General features: G+C 45.0%; 1 protein-coding gene across 8 annotated transcripts in view; it reads right to left on the bottom strand.

The window, feature by feature from the left end:
- The window catches only part of TANC2 (tetratricopeptide repeat, ankyrin repeat and coiled-coil containing 2), a 1,999,198-nt gene that overhangs the window by 1,467,830 nt on the left and 518,074 nt on the right, over positions 1 to 13,294 (bottom strand). The gene's annotated exons all lie outside the window — the stretch shown is intronic.

Raw genomic sequence — 13,294 nt, 5'->3', positions numbered from 1 at the left:
GTAGTGGATCTGCATCTGTAGATATACATACATCTTTTTTCTTTAGTAACTCCAAAACTACTCAACAGAATTACACCAAATTACAAAAAGAGATCTTTCTGGACCAAGATCTAGTTTTCTGCCAAATATGGTGAAACTCTGTTCAGCAGTTCGTCCTGTAGTAATTTCCAGAATTCCAACGAGAAATTGCACAGGGAAAATGCATTTTGTAACCCACCGCCTTTTCTCAACCCTGCTTGACGAATCACCCTGAAACTTTCCAGACAGCAGCGGACACGAGTAGCAAAATAGTTTTGAAACTTTTGTGAAGATCCGTCAAACAGCAACAAACTTATTAGCCAAAGAAAGAACGCCTTTGCTATGGAAGCTAGGGCCTAACTAGAACTACATACTGGCGATAGCCAGTAGGTAAAATATATATCAAGAGTCGTAACAAATCTCTTATTTCACAGGGAACCATGAATTATGGAAAATAATTAATGGTTGCCAGTTAAATCCAGATTTTATCATCGAAATGATAGCCCTAAAAAAGACACACTGCATAACTTTAACATAGTCTAAGATACTACCATTATGCATCATGGGGGACTAAATTATGCAGAAAGGTTACCTAAATTACAGGGCAAAAATGCAATTTTGTGGCACATTCAGTGTCAGTCTTATTTTTATTCATTTGCGATAGAAACAACATTGTTGATTAAAACATCTAACTATGCAAATTATGTGACATGCATTAAAGCATGGTTATCAGATCAACACTACAGCCACAGAATCATCTCAATCCACCAATCCTCACCCCCGTCCATCGTTTTATTAATCATTTATTCATGAAATGTAAACAAAGCCAAAGTTAGTAAATGTACACCTCTTAGGGCTTTACACTCAGCAAGCCACAAATTACTTAGTTTTACTAGAACACACAATAGTAGAATAGGAAATCTGTCTGTTTAAAAAACTGTAGATTTCTCTGATATATTGGAGTGCATTAGGTGGTGCTTAGCTACGTGAAGCTTCTTTTGGAAGCAGCTGTGTTGCACTTTACAAACACCTTTCATTTATTTCATAAACAATCTAATTCAAGTAAGTGTCCATTTTCATCTGGACTTTGAATAAAAAAGCTTTTTCAAGCCAAAAGACCTAAAATAAATATGCAGTTATATATATATATATACACACATACATATATACACACATATATCACTTAAAAGAAACAAAGGTTACAGGGACGTTACGGTTAGGCTCACATTTTAAACGTACCAAACCATAAAAATGTACCGTTATAGCTAGAGTTCTCTAAAGTAACTATGACTTGTGCACTAAGGTAACTATAACTCATGCCCCTGTCATGCACAGTTATCTGATCAATACTTTTACTGCAGATGTTACAGTGACATTAACAATTATGTTATCAATGATGCATTTGTGGGGTAATTAGCAGTGCAGGGGGAGGGCACGAGTTATAGTTACCTTAGGGCAGAAGCAGGCGAATTTCTCTGGTTTGGTACGTTTAAAATGTGAGCCTAACTATAACGTCCCTGTAACCTTTCTTTTTTATGTTATTTTAATTCTATTTCCTAACTATAACATCCCTATAACCTTTGTTTTTTTCAGTGAATTTCTATGGTTTTTTTAACGTAAAATTATTTTCATTACTATACGTTAACCTAACCACAGCCGCGCACTACCTTCAGTGGTCCTAACCACCAAACCCCATGCCGCGCACGGCCCTTAGGCCATGCGCAGCAGGAGTCGGCCGAGGCCTGACGCTGGGTGCGAGAATAGGTATGTGAGAGTGTATCTGGGGGTAAGAGTGGGAGTGTATGTCTGGGTGTGAGAGTGGGTATATCAATGTCTTACTGGGTGTGTCAGTTTCTGCGTAGGTCTGTGAGTGGGTGCACAAGGGTTTCAGTGGGTCAGTGAGTGGGTGCACAAGGGACAGAGTGGGGTTGTGAGTGGGTGCAGAAAGGTGTGAGTGGGTGAATGAGTGTGAGTGGGTCCATGAGTGTGAGTAGGTGCACGAGTGTGAGTGGGTGCATAAGGGTCTGAGTGGGAGCATAAGGGTCTGAGTGGGTGCATAAGGGTCTGAGTGGGTGCATAAGGGTCTGAGTGGGTGTGCGAGTGGGTGAAAGATAAAAAAAAAAAAAATAGAAATTGACAGAGGGTGGGGAGGGATAGGGTTTTTTAGGCTTTGATGGATGATATACTTAAAATTTGATATTTCTAGACAAACTGAAAAGAAAAATATATTTATCAATTAAAAAGAGTGAGCTCACCTTTCAGTATGAACCTTGAACTTTTAAAGTTTAAAAGAAATTAAAATAGGGAAATGACCACAGGCACGCCTAGGCTACATGTCTGCCCTGGGGAGGTGGCGGTCCCCGGGTCTGCGGGGGCGCTGTGCAAGCCCCCACATTTGTTTTCAATTTGTGCTCTGGGGAGGTGGCGGTCCACGTGGCTGCGAGCCCACCATCCCCCACCCAGCTTTGATTAGCAGCCTGGCGAGGTGGCGGTCCCCGGGGCTGCGGGGGGGCCGGAGGGCCCCCCCACATTGAAAACATAAATGCCCCCAGGACCTGGGCCACCTGGTGGCTCCAGTGAAACAAGTGCAGGAGCCTGCACTTTCTTTTTTTTAAATAAATGTTCTGCAGATTTGCTGTGACAGGGGCTGAAATTTAAAAAAAACAAATGTTTTGGGGATCGCAGTACCAAAGCTAAGGGGTCAGGGTGACTCTACCCTGGACCCTTTTCTTATTTATTTTAACTTTTTTTCTGGGACTCAGCTGAATCAGAGTCCTAACATGACTGTCAACACTTCCTTGTTGAAGTGTTGGCAGCCAATCACATCTCAGAACGAGATCCAGAGGGTTTGTGAAGCCTTTGCGCCCCTAAATATACAAATTTTAACTTTCTTCAATTTCTCTAAAACTACTTAACAGATTTACACTAAATAAAAAAAGGTCACTTTCTGGACCAAGCACTGCTACCTTTCTGCCAAATTTGGTGTAATTTCATCCAGCGGTTCGGGAGCTGTAGCTGTTCAAAATCCCTATGGAAAAATAAATGGAGAAAAGTGTTTTGGGAACACCCCCCTTTTCTCAGCCCTCACTTGACGGATCACCCCGCAAATTTACAGACAGCAGCTCATGTGAGCGGCAAGTTTTTGGGGAAAGGTTTGTGGAGATTCGTCAACCCACGCCAAAGAAATAAGCAAGTCAAAAAATGCTTTTTCTATAGAAACTAGGTCCTCACTATAACTACAGATTGGCGACTATCACCGGGTAATATATATAATCATATACATGTATATACCTGACGTGTGCTTCAGGTGTTGGGTGCAGGGTGTTGCCGCACGACAGGCCTTGCACCCAACCCCCAGTGCGCACACCCTGCTCTGCGAGGGTGGGGATAGGGTGCTGTGGTAATAAAATCTTACTTAGCATTAAAAAGTCCTATAATTTCACTGAAAAAACAAAGGGTACAATGACATTATAGTAAGGCATTGCAAACCCTTAATTTACATACAAATAAACTTGTCCATTTACTGACAAAAACAAAGATTGAAGTGGCTATATAATCAGGTGAAAATGTCAGTTAAAAATACCATTTTAAACTAAAAAATAACACTGCGTCCACCTTTTATAGTTAAATTAATTAACTACAACTTCTGCAGTTGCCATGCGCTGCTTATGACCTCACTTATTACATCACTCAGGACATATTCTAACATATCATTGATAACATCACTGATATCTGAAATGACATAATTAATGTTATCACTGTGCATGGCAAGTGCACTCAGACATTTGCAATTTGTTTTTCTTCAAAGAAATCTGCATCACAAGACTTGTGACTCCCAACCTTGTTCTAAGTAGATGAGGCAGAGGTTTGAAAAACTGTTCTTAGTACAGTTTGGCCAACTAAAGCCTGCTGACGTGCTAGAGCTAGAATGTCTACACAGTAATGCTAGAAGAACGTTTCTGGCGTTGACCAAGTAGCAGTCTTGCAGATATCCTGAAGAGGGATGTTACCCAAAAAGGCTTATGTGGCCCCCTTTTTGAGTGTAGGGTGGGCTTTACGGAGTGCTGAGAGCATGTACTTGACCTTAGCATTCACCTGGCTATGCCAGCTTTTGAGATGGTACGACTCCTGTGGGGTTTGGCGAAGGCTACAAAAAGCGGATTGGACTTTCTAAGACACTTAGGGGGTCATTCTGACCCTGGCGGTCATGGACCGCCAGGCCCAACGACCGCGGAAGCACCGCCAACAGGCTGGCGGTGCTTCCGGGGGCATTCTGACCGCGGCGGTACAGCCGCGGTCAGAAACGGGAAACCGGCGGTGTCCCGCCGGTTTCCTGCTGCCCCAGGGAATCCTCCACGGCGGCGCTGCAAGCAGCGCCGCCATGGGGATTCCGACCCCCTTCCCGCCAGCCTGGTTCTGGCGGTTTTCACCGCCAGAACCTGGCTGGCGGGAACGGGTGTCGTGGGGCCCCTGCAGTGCCCATGCCATTGGCATGGGCACTGCAGGGGCCCCCTAACAGGGCCCCACATAGATTTTCAGTGTCTGCGTGGCAGACACTGAAAATCGCGATGGGTGCAACTGCACCCGTCGCACCCCTTCCACTCCACCGGCTCCATTCGGAGCCGGCATCCTTGTGGAAGGGGGTTTCCCGCTGGGCGGGCGGGCGGCCTTCTGGCGGTCGCCCGCCAGCCCAGCGGGAAACTCAGAATGACCGCTGCGGTCATTCGGCGGCTCCCGCCGGGCGTGCGGTTACCGCCGCCGGCGGGAGTCAGAATGACCCCCTTAGTTGCATAAATGCATCCCCATAAATGCAGCCTCTTAACATCTAGAGTGGGAAGGGACCTTTCCACTATTGACTCTGGTTGTGGAAAGAAGTCAGGGAGCTCAGTGGTTTGGTTCATTAGAAAAGGTGAGACAACTTTAGGCAGACATTTAGGGTTCGTAAGAAGAACTGACCTATCTCTATGAACCTGGATTGAGGGTTCCAATACTGCTTGGAAACCTCTGATGGAGGAGACTCCAACTAGGAACACCACCTTCCAAGACAAGCTGTAGGTCACCACAGTGAAAGAACTCAAAGAGAGGACTAATAAGTCACATGAGGACCACAATCAGGTTCCACACAGGAGCAGAGGGTGTCTTTGGGAGTAAGGTGTAGAGGCTGTCGTTGGGTAGAACCTTCATTAAAGCCTTAATTACTGGGAACTTAAAAAGAGATGAATGTTGTTGGTTCAAAATATAATGTGCAACTGTAGTGAATTATTAAGCAGATGGAAGTGCAAACAAGGCCTGCTTTGTAGAGGTGCAGGAGGTAATAAACAACCTTTTGCACTGAAAGTGTTAATGGGTCTTACTAAGTGTTTAAGATGCAGCAATGCATGAATCACTTGTAGTGGACTTTTTACACTTCCCATATGATAGCCATGCATTTCTGTGGAAGGTTTCAGAGATGAACTCAAGGAACTCAGGGGCCAAATCACAAGGTTCTACTGTTTGAGATCTGGGTGCCGAGCCTGGTGCTAAGTGAGAAGGTCCAGACTCAAGAGGAGCTGCTCAGACATCTCCAGGAACATCAAATATCAGAACTATCTTGCCTAGGTTGGAGCCACTAGGATGAGGGTCATGGACTTGTGTCTCCTATTTTTCCTCACCAGGTATAGGATGTGGGGAGAGGCGAAAAAGCACTGCAAATATCCCTAACCATTTGATTAATAGTGCACTGCCCACGGACTGAGGGCACAGGTATGTGGAGGCGAAGTTGTGGCACTTTCCATTTTAACAGATTTATTATGAGAGTCCACAATCTCAGAAAGTAACTGTGAAGAACCTGATGGTGGATTTCAGGCTCAACTTGTTGATGGGTCCTGCTCAATGTTGTTCGTTCCAGGCAAATGCTGCACAAGCAGACAGATGACGCTGTACGTCATCAAATGCCACATTTCCTGAGAGAGTGCAGAGAGTTGGGGAGAGTGGGTGCATCCCTGCTTCTGTATGTAAAACATGGCTGTCATGTTGTCTTTCTATAACAGTACCCTTCCCCCCAAGTGTCAGAAATGCGTTGAGGGCTAGGGTGATGGCTAGATGCTCCAGTTAGTTTATGTGGATGTCTTGGCGTTGGGGGGGTCCAAGTGGCATGGATAGTCAGTTGGAAGAGGCTAGCTTCCCACCCCACACGAGCTGTATCAGTGGTGATGGTCACCTTTGGAAGGAGGTCTAGAAAGGGCCTGTCAAGCAACAGGTTGTTGCCATTCCACCAAAACAAAGTGCTGAACTCTGGTCGCTACAACACTTTTTCCTCCCAATGTCCTTCTACTTTTGCCTACAGCTGTTAGAGGCACTCATGTAATGGATGCAAGTGTAACCTTGCACATGGTACTATCGTTATGCATGAAGCCATCATTTCCAACAGTTTCATTACAGTTCAAATAGTATTGGGACGGTATGTTTGGAAAAAAGTTGTACCAGCTGTAGGCATGCCATCACCCTCTTTTTGTTGGGGTACACTTTGCTTTTTTCCCTATTTTGAAGGGAGCAGAGGGGCTGAACCTGTTGAGGTTGGAAGTACAACCTTTTCACACTGATGGTGAAGACTAGGGTGTGAAGCAGAGATACAGATTGTTCTATGCATTGCCATTTGCTGCTCCTCATGATCAGTCAATAGTATAAGTAAGGAAAAAATATTTCTGCGCAGATATGCTGCCACTACCGCTAGGCACTTTGTACAGAACCTTAGAGCTGTAGTGACTCTAAAGGGCAGAACCCTGTACTGGTAGTGTCGCCCACCTATCACAAACAGAAGGTACTGGTGAGGCACTGGGTAGATCAGATTGTCAGGTACACATTTTTAAGAATGCTTTGGCATAGAAGAGGGATGAAGACCTGCAAGGTGACACTGTGTAAGTGTTCAGGGACGCTGAGTCTGTTCAATGGTCAAAGGTTGAGGATCAGATGGAGGGAGACGTCTTTTTTAAATAAAAAAATAGAGATACTACACCTCTGCCTGGTGTTTGTATATTGGTTCTATGGCATCCTTTTTTAGGATCCAACCTAGAACGAGAAGGCAGGTTGAGGTGTTGGGAGGGGCTGAGTGGAATTTGAGGCAGTACCCTCACACACAGTGGAAAAGACCCACTGGTTAAAGGTGATGTTCTCCCAGAGAGCAAGCTAGTACTTCAATCTTCCCCCATGTAATGTGGTTGGGCAAAAGAGAAGGTGAGTCACAGCTCTCTACTGGAGATGTCCCTTGGGGAGCTACCTCTGCACTTTTCTGTCTGTTTCTCCTATGGCCCCCGTGGAAGGTTTTCGTCAGCTGGGGGTTCAGAAAGGATTGCTGGTATTGTTTGACCTAAATTCCTTGGCTAGGCCCCTCCCCTAGTTTGCTGCTATATGAAATGCAGACTTGGGACTATAGGGTAGCCATGGATTGGGCAGTGTCCATTTCCTTTTCGACTTTTTCGGGCATCTACTCCACCACGGAGGGTAGTAGAACAGATGCTTGTCATCCAGAGGGACAATTAGGCCTGAACCCTGACACCTTAAGCCAAGCATGCCGGTGGAGTAAGATTCTGCTGTTAATACCCCTTGTGGCTGTACAGCTGATTGTCATTAGGGGAACGCATATACTTCTTTTCTACACATGGAGTAACCAACCTGGATTTCATCAGCACAAGGAAATTATCATCACTTATTATATACACCATGCTCAGTTTTAGACAGGGTTTCAACCAGGAAGTCATCCTCATCTTACATGGTGTGGAGCTTTATCTGGTGGTGTTGTGCAGCCTTTTTGTAACAGTGCATGCTAAGCAGGCCGTGGTATGATCTGGAAGGGACAGATCTGAGTCATTTTGGGGTCTACCACACAGTCTCCCTAAAGACCATCCCAGTCCAAGGGTCTGCAGACCTCATCCTAGAGGTCCTGCATGTATCAGGGGCTGCCTGGTTTGGAGTCTGTGATGAGTCACTCACGTGGAGAAGAGTGTTGGGGGGAGTGGTGGTGGTGAAGGTGGTCTAGATGGCAAAGGTAGGAACAGTGTAGGGTTGGTAGCAGAATTTCCTACCCCTTTGGATCTCGGAGGCATAGAAGACTTGGCTAGTGGTTTCTCTACAAAGGAGAGCTGGCTTCTCTTCGAAGCAAACTGGTACTCTGGAATGTGGATAAATTCTGGAGCCTGAGGTTATGCCAAGATTTTGCTTGCGTCCAGGTGAATGAAGAGGTTTCTCTGCTTTTCACTGAGGCCCTCTGACAACCTTTCAAAAAAGGACCCCTCTAGGGCATTCGATCTCAGTGGCCAGGATGATTTGTAGCTGGTTCCAGGGCTGGTTGCAATTGGCTTGCCAGAGCTTGAGGGGCAAGGTGGTGCCAAAAGGCAGCATGGTTTGGCACCACTGGTCAGAGTCTTTTCAAGTATCAGCCCAGCCTCACAAGTCAGAGGCATCTCGGCTGGAGGTGCTTAAGGTTTGTGCCATTTCCAGTTCAACTTGGGGCTTGGGGGACTTAACCTACTCCTCAATGTCTCACCTCTCAAAAGAAGATGGCCTCTGGACTTCCTTTTCTTCAGCTGCTGAAATGTCATTGGGCCTGACTTTCCTTGCCTTTCCTTTGGTGCCTGATATGTCTTCAAAAATGTTGGGCGTCCCTACCAAGGTTCACCTTTGTATCGTACGAAAGGCCCGCTTCTTTCCCTCAGTATGTAATGCAGTAACAGAAAACTTTTTGGAACCGTAATTTATAGGTTCATAACCATCCATCAAAACTGGGAGGTCTGAGCGATCAGTGAGGAAGTTGCAGGTAGCAGACTAGCCACTAGAAATCATCACCTAAGGTAACTTTCCTTCTGATGGACACTTCTACCTGCATATTCCTCACCTCTCGAGTAGATTCTAAAGCAATACCCATATCCAGGATAATGCACAAGATAATCCACTGTGATAAGGTTTTGTAATGTTTTATATTACCTGCTGCTTGCGTAGCAGATGAACAGCTTGTCTTTGGTTCGGTTGATGTGGAAGTTCACTGACCTTTTCAGATCTAGCCTCCCTGTGCCAAAAACAAAGTGCAAACTTAAGGATGTCCAACAGACACACTTTTAAAGGGTCATCTCCATGGTCTGTGCACCAAGCGACAAACCTACGTCACCTCCCGGAATAAACAGTCTAGGTGGCTATATAAGATCACATCCACAACATCCTCAAGAAGGCAAAATGCATTCAAGTGTCCCTGCTCAATCTCCACGCATGAAGGTGTAGGCTCGGACTGTGTGGGTGAACTTGCCCCTTAGACTGGGAAGGAAGGGTCACCCTGAGACTAACATTGAAAAGGTCTGCGTACAGCATCTTTCTCAGCCAATTCGGGTTCACTAAAATGACTTTGGTCTAGTCTTGGCGAATCTTCCTTATAACTCCAGGAATCAAGGGTATGGGAATGACCCGGTTATGGAGAGGAAGGTTCCACTTCAACTTAAATGCATTCCCAAATGCTCCTTGCCTCGGACACTGGAGGGTACAGAACTTTGGTCAATGCGAATTGGAAGGAGTGGCAAAGAGACCACCTGAGGCACTCCCCAATGAGTGAAGATAGTCTGTACCAACTCTGGGTGGAGACACCACTTGTGATTGGCAAGATGATGCCGACAAAGGTAGTTGGTACTCAGTTCAGTGAGCCTTCCAAATGCTTTGTCACCATTCTGCCTTTGCGTGGCCAGGACTAGAGCCTCCGTGCTTCTAGACAGAGAGATTGAGCCCCTATTCCCACTTTTTTGTGGAGATCACATTGTGACCGTATTACCTGTAAAGATTTGGACCTACCAACCGTGAAGGGAAGGCTGAAATGCTCTGAGGGCAAAGCAAATCACCCTCAGTTTGAGCAGACTTATGTGGAATCTCTAACAATTAAGAGAAAAGAGGCCTCTGATCTCCAGCGCCACTAGTCAGCACCCCACCCTAGAAAGGATGTATCTGTCACTACCATGGCCATGACCTGAGGCAGCAGGAAGAGCCTCTCTCTAAAAAAGTTATTCTCCGAACCCAACTAGATAAGCCCTGCTGAAGTGTCCCTGAAAAACACAACGCAACCTGTGAGGTAGCCCCTGTGCTCAAACCGCGGCCTGTGAAGACACCATTGGAGAGCCCTCATGTGCCAGTGAGTGTGCAGGACCAGATGAATGCAAGAAGCCAGCTGATCTATCAGGCGAAGGACACAGGACCAAAATCTGAGCACCTTCCTCGAATCAAGGGAGAAAAGTATGATTTTTCCAAGCTCTGCTCTGGTGGAAAGGCTTGGCCCAAGGAAGTTGAATACAGATCTGACAGCACCATCTCTGGGGTCCTGGTTTTCAGAAGCCAGTCGTCCCAGTAGGGAAACAGTGGTATCTCTCGGATTCCCAAGATGGCCTGCCATAACAGTCATCACTTTTGTGTATACCCATGGTGCTGACGTTAGATCAAAAGGAAGGACCACAAATTAAGAGTGAATAAACCCACAACAAACCACAGGTGCTTCCTGTGGGACTCTAGGGTAAGAATGCTGAAATATCATCCGGTAAGTCGAGTGACACCATACAGTCTCCAATTTCAAGTGCCTAAAGAACCTGGGCAAGGGACAGCATCTTTAAATTATCTTTCCAAAGGAAGAGATTCAAGACCCTGAGGACTAGAATAGTAACGAAGACCACCATTCTTGTTTGGAACAAGAAAGTATCGGAAACAGTATCCTTGCTCCGATACTAACTCTATGACACCCTTGAAAAGCAAGGCTACCACCCCACCCCCTGCTGTAGGAGTGAAACTGTTGAAAGGGTAGGGTATACTCTTTTCCACGATTTAAAGAACACTATGGACCAAAGTTACAGCCCTTCTGCCTTTAGAAAAAGGGACACCCATGATCCCACCAACATTAAATGGGCAGACAAAGGAAAACCAGAGCTCCTTCCCTTCAGTGGCAGAGGAGGAATAGGAGCAGAGAGTAGTAGTTTGAGGGTTGGCCAGCTCCACCCCTTTCCACGACCTTTGTATTGCTGCAAGATGAGGTTTTGAGCTTGTTGCTGTGTGAGAGCAGCTTGGAGTGTTTGGAAGTTGAGGCCTCTTCCAGTGTGCCAGCGATATCCCAGAGGGCATAAACTAAAGTTCAAATAAGCATGTGGCATTTACGGACTTGAGGGCTAGACTCCCAGCTGCAAAGATCTTTTTGGGCCAAGCTTCTATCTTTTTCGACTTCCTATCCGCAGGAGTGTGGTTAAGGATGAAGTTTGGATGACCCGGCTCTCCTGGGAAAGGTGTTGTGATAAGAATTAGGAGTCAATGGGGGCAGGACAATATGTTTTGGAAATAGTACGGTTGACCGGAGGAATCAAACACGGTTTGGTCTGTGTTAATAGCACAGGATCCAGCAGAGCTTCATTAAATGGGAGAAGTAGCTCACAGATGTGAATGGAAGGTTGAAGAACCTTTAACAGCTTCTTCAAGAGAATCTCCAAAACAACAGCTGTCTTGCAAATAATGAAATAATGGAGGAGGGATACACCAGGAGAGAGGAGCCCAGATGAGTCCACAAATTCCAGTTCTGGGAAAGTGTTAATACTGCTAGCCTCAGCTAGGGCCTTGAATTCCCACATAGACTCCGAAGGATCCTCCTGGTCATTCAGGAAGCACTGTTGTTCTTTCAATAACCCACTAAGTGTTGTGCCTCTCTTCTGGACTGTGAACTGGAGGTTGTCACCGGCGCCAGTGATGTTGCCAGTGATGCCGGGATATAACAGCAGCTGGCACTGAGGCAGGAGCTAGAATCGTCCGCGTCAGTGTGGAAGATCTTGTGCGAAGCTGTATGGGCACAGGAAACCTCTAAATTTGTACACCCCAAAATATTACCTCAATAACTCACCCATGAGATGATGAATTAGAGATGGGGTTAAACCTCAATTTAATGAAGCAATGTATACCAGAGATGAGGTACCCCAACAGCATATCAAAATACAATCAATTAAGTGAGGATCCACTCAATGATTGAATTCTAGATCAAGAATACATTTTAAAAGCTTTATTACAAAACTTTAATAGGTATGGTACAGAGAAAATAAATGCAAAAGCATGAGGTCAGAATAGGGCATTACAAAATAATGTGCAATCCAGAACATTTCTGCATCTCAAGTGAGCATCAAAATCAGTAAAGAAACGGACAGCATCCATAGTACCATTGGAAAGTCATCAGGAAAGTTCTGTCTCAGTGTCTTGACTGTGTGCTGCAGAAATGATTACCAATATACACGCAGGAAGAGATATACATTTTTAACTAGATGGTGCATGGGTCTAAATTAAGGCCTAATTAACAAGAGCCAGGAAAACACACTTAAATATTTAATCGAAAATTAATTTCAAATGCAATAACACTCTGTCAGTACATTCGTGTAAATTCGATAATAAGTCCATGTTCTGCCTGATGTCCATAATTGTACAAAAACATAAAATGCATAAAAAATAAAACAACAGCGTGTGGTGCACTGGCACTGTCGTTTGTGGAAGTAAAAGGGAATAAAGGGAATAAAGGAAATACCGGCATGAACCCATAAGGCTTGGACTCCTGCTCTTGGATGGCCCTTAGGCTACATGCTCTGACTTGACTCACAGGACAGGAAATTGTCATCGGAACCCAAACACCATAGAAAGATAGAATGGAGGTCAGTTATTGGCATTTGTCCTTCACAGTCGGGCCGGGTTTAAACCCCAAAGATTTACGAAGGGACATACTCATTATACTTTTTGTATAAAAGAAAAAAAAATGTTTTGTGATAAGAAACGAGCCCCATCAAAGGCGCAGAAAAAGTAACTGACATTGGCACCACAGTAGGGATGCTTTATGGGGTTTGGCAACATCACAGGAATGTCACTTCAGGCATCGAATGGAGCCAGGTGACCACTACCGTTGGGGAAGAGCTATGTAGAAGCATTTTTAGACAAATCTGGCATCTAGGGGGTATGCAAGAGGTGAGGAACCTGCAGGCAGAATCAGTCATCAGAAATGTTCATGTCATACCTTCATTAAGTGAAAATAATATCTGTTTACAGTGGAGGTCTCTTTATCCCACTAATAAGTTCAAATTCATAGATGAAGTGAAAAAGGATATCCAAATGTAGTTAAAATTTGCAGCAGTAACTCTAATTAGGTTTGATTGTTCCAAGATTGCACAGTTTGATTAATTAGTAAGTTTAATTATCAAAACAGGGTGTCAGTACTGTCAGGCGACAAGAAGTCAAAAATCTCAAAGATATGTTGCCAAATCAA

The sequence above is a fragment of the Pleurodeles waltl genome, chromosome 6, assembly GCF_031143425.1.
Source record: "Pleurodeles waltl isolate 20211129_DDA chromosome 6, aPleWal1.hap1.20221129, whole genome shotgun sequence".
NCBI classification, from domain to species: Eukaryota; Metazoa; Chordata; class Amphibia; order Caudata; family Salamandridae; genus Pleurodeles; species Pleurodeles waltl.
This window is presented reverse-complemented; position numbering and strand designations above follow the sequence as displayed.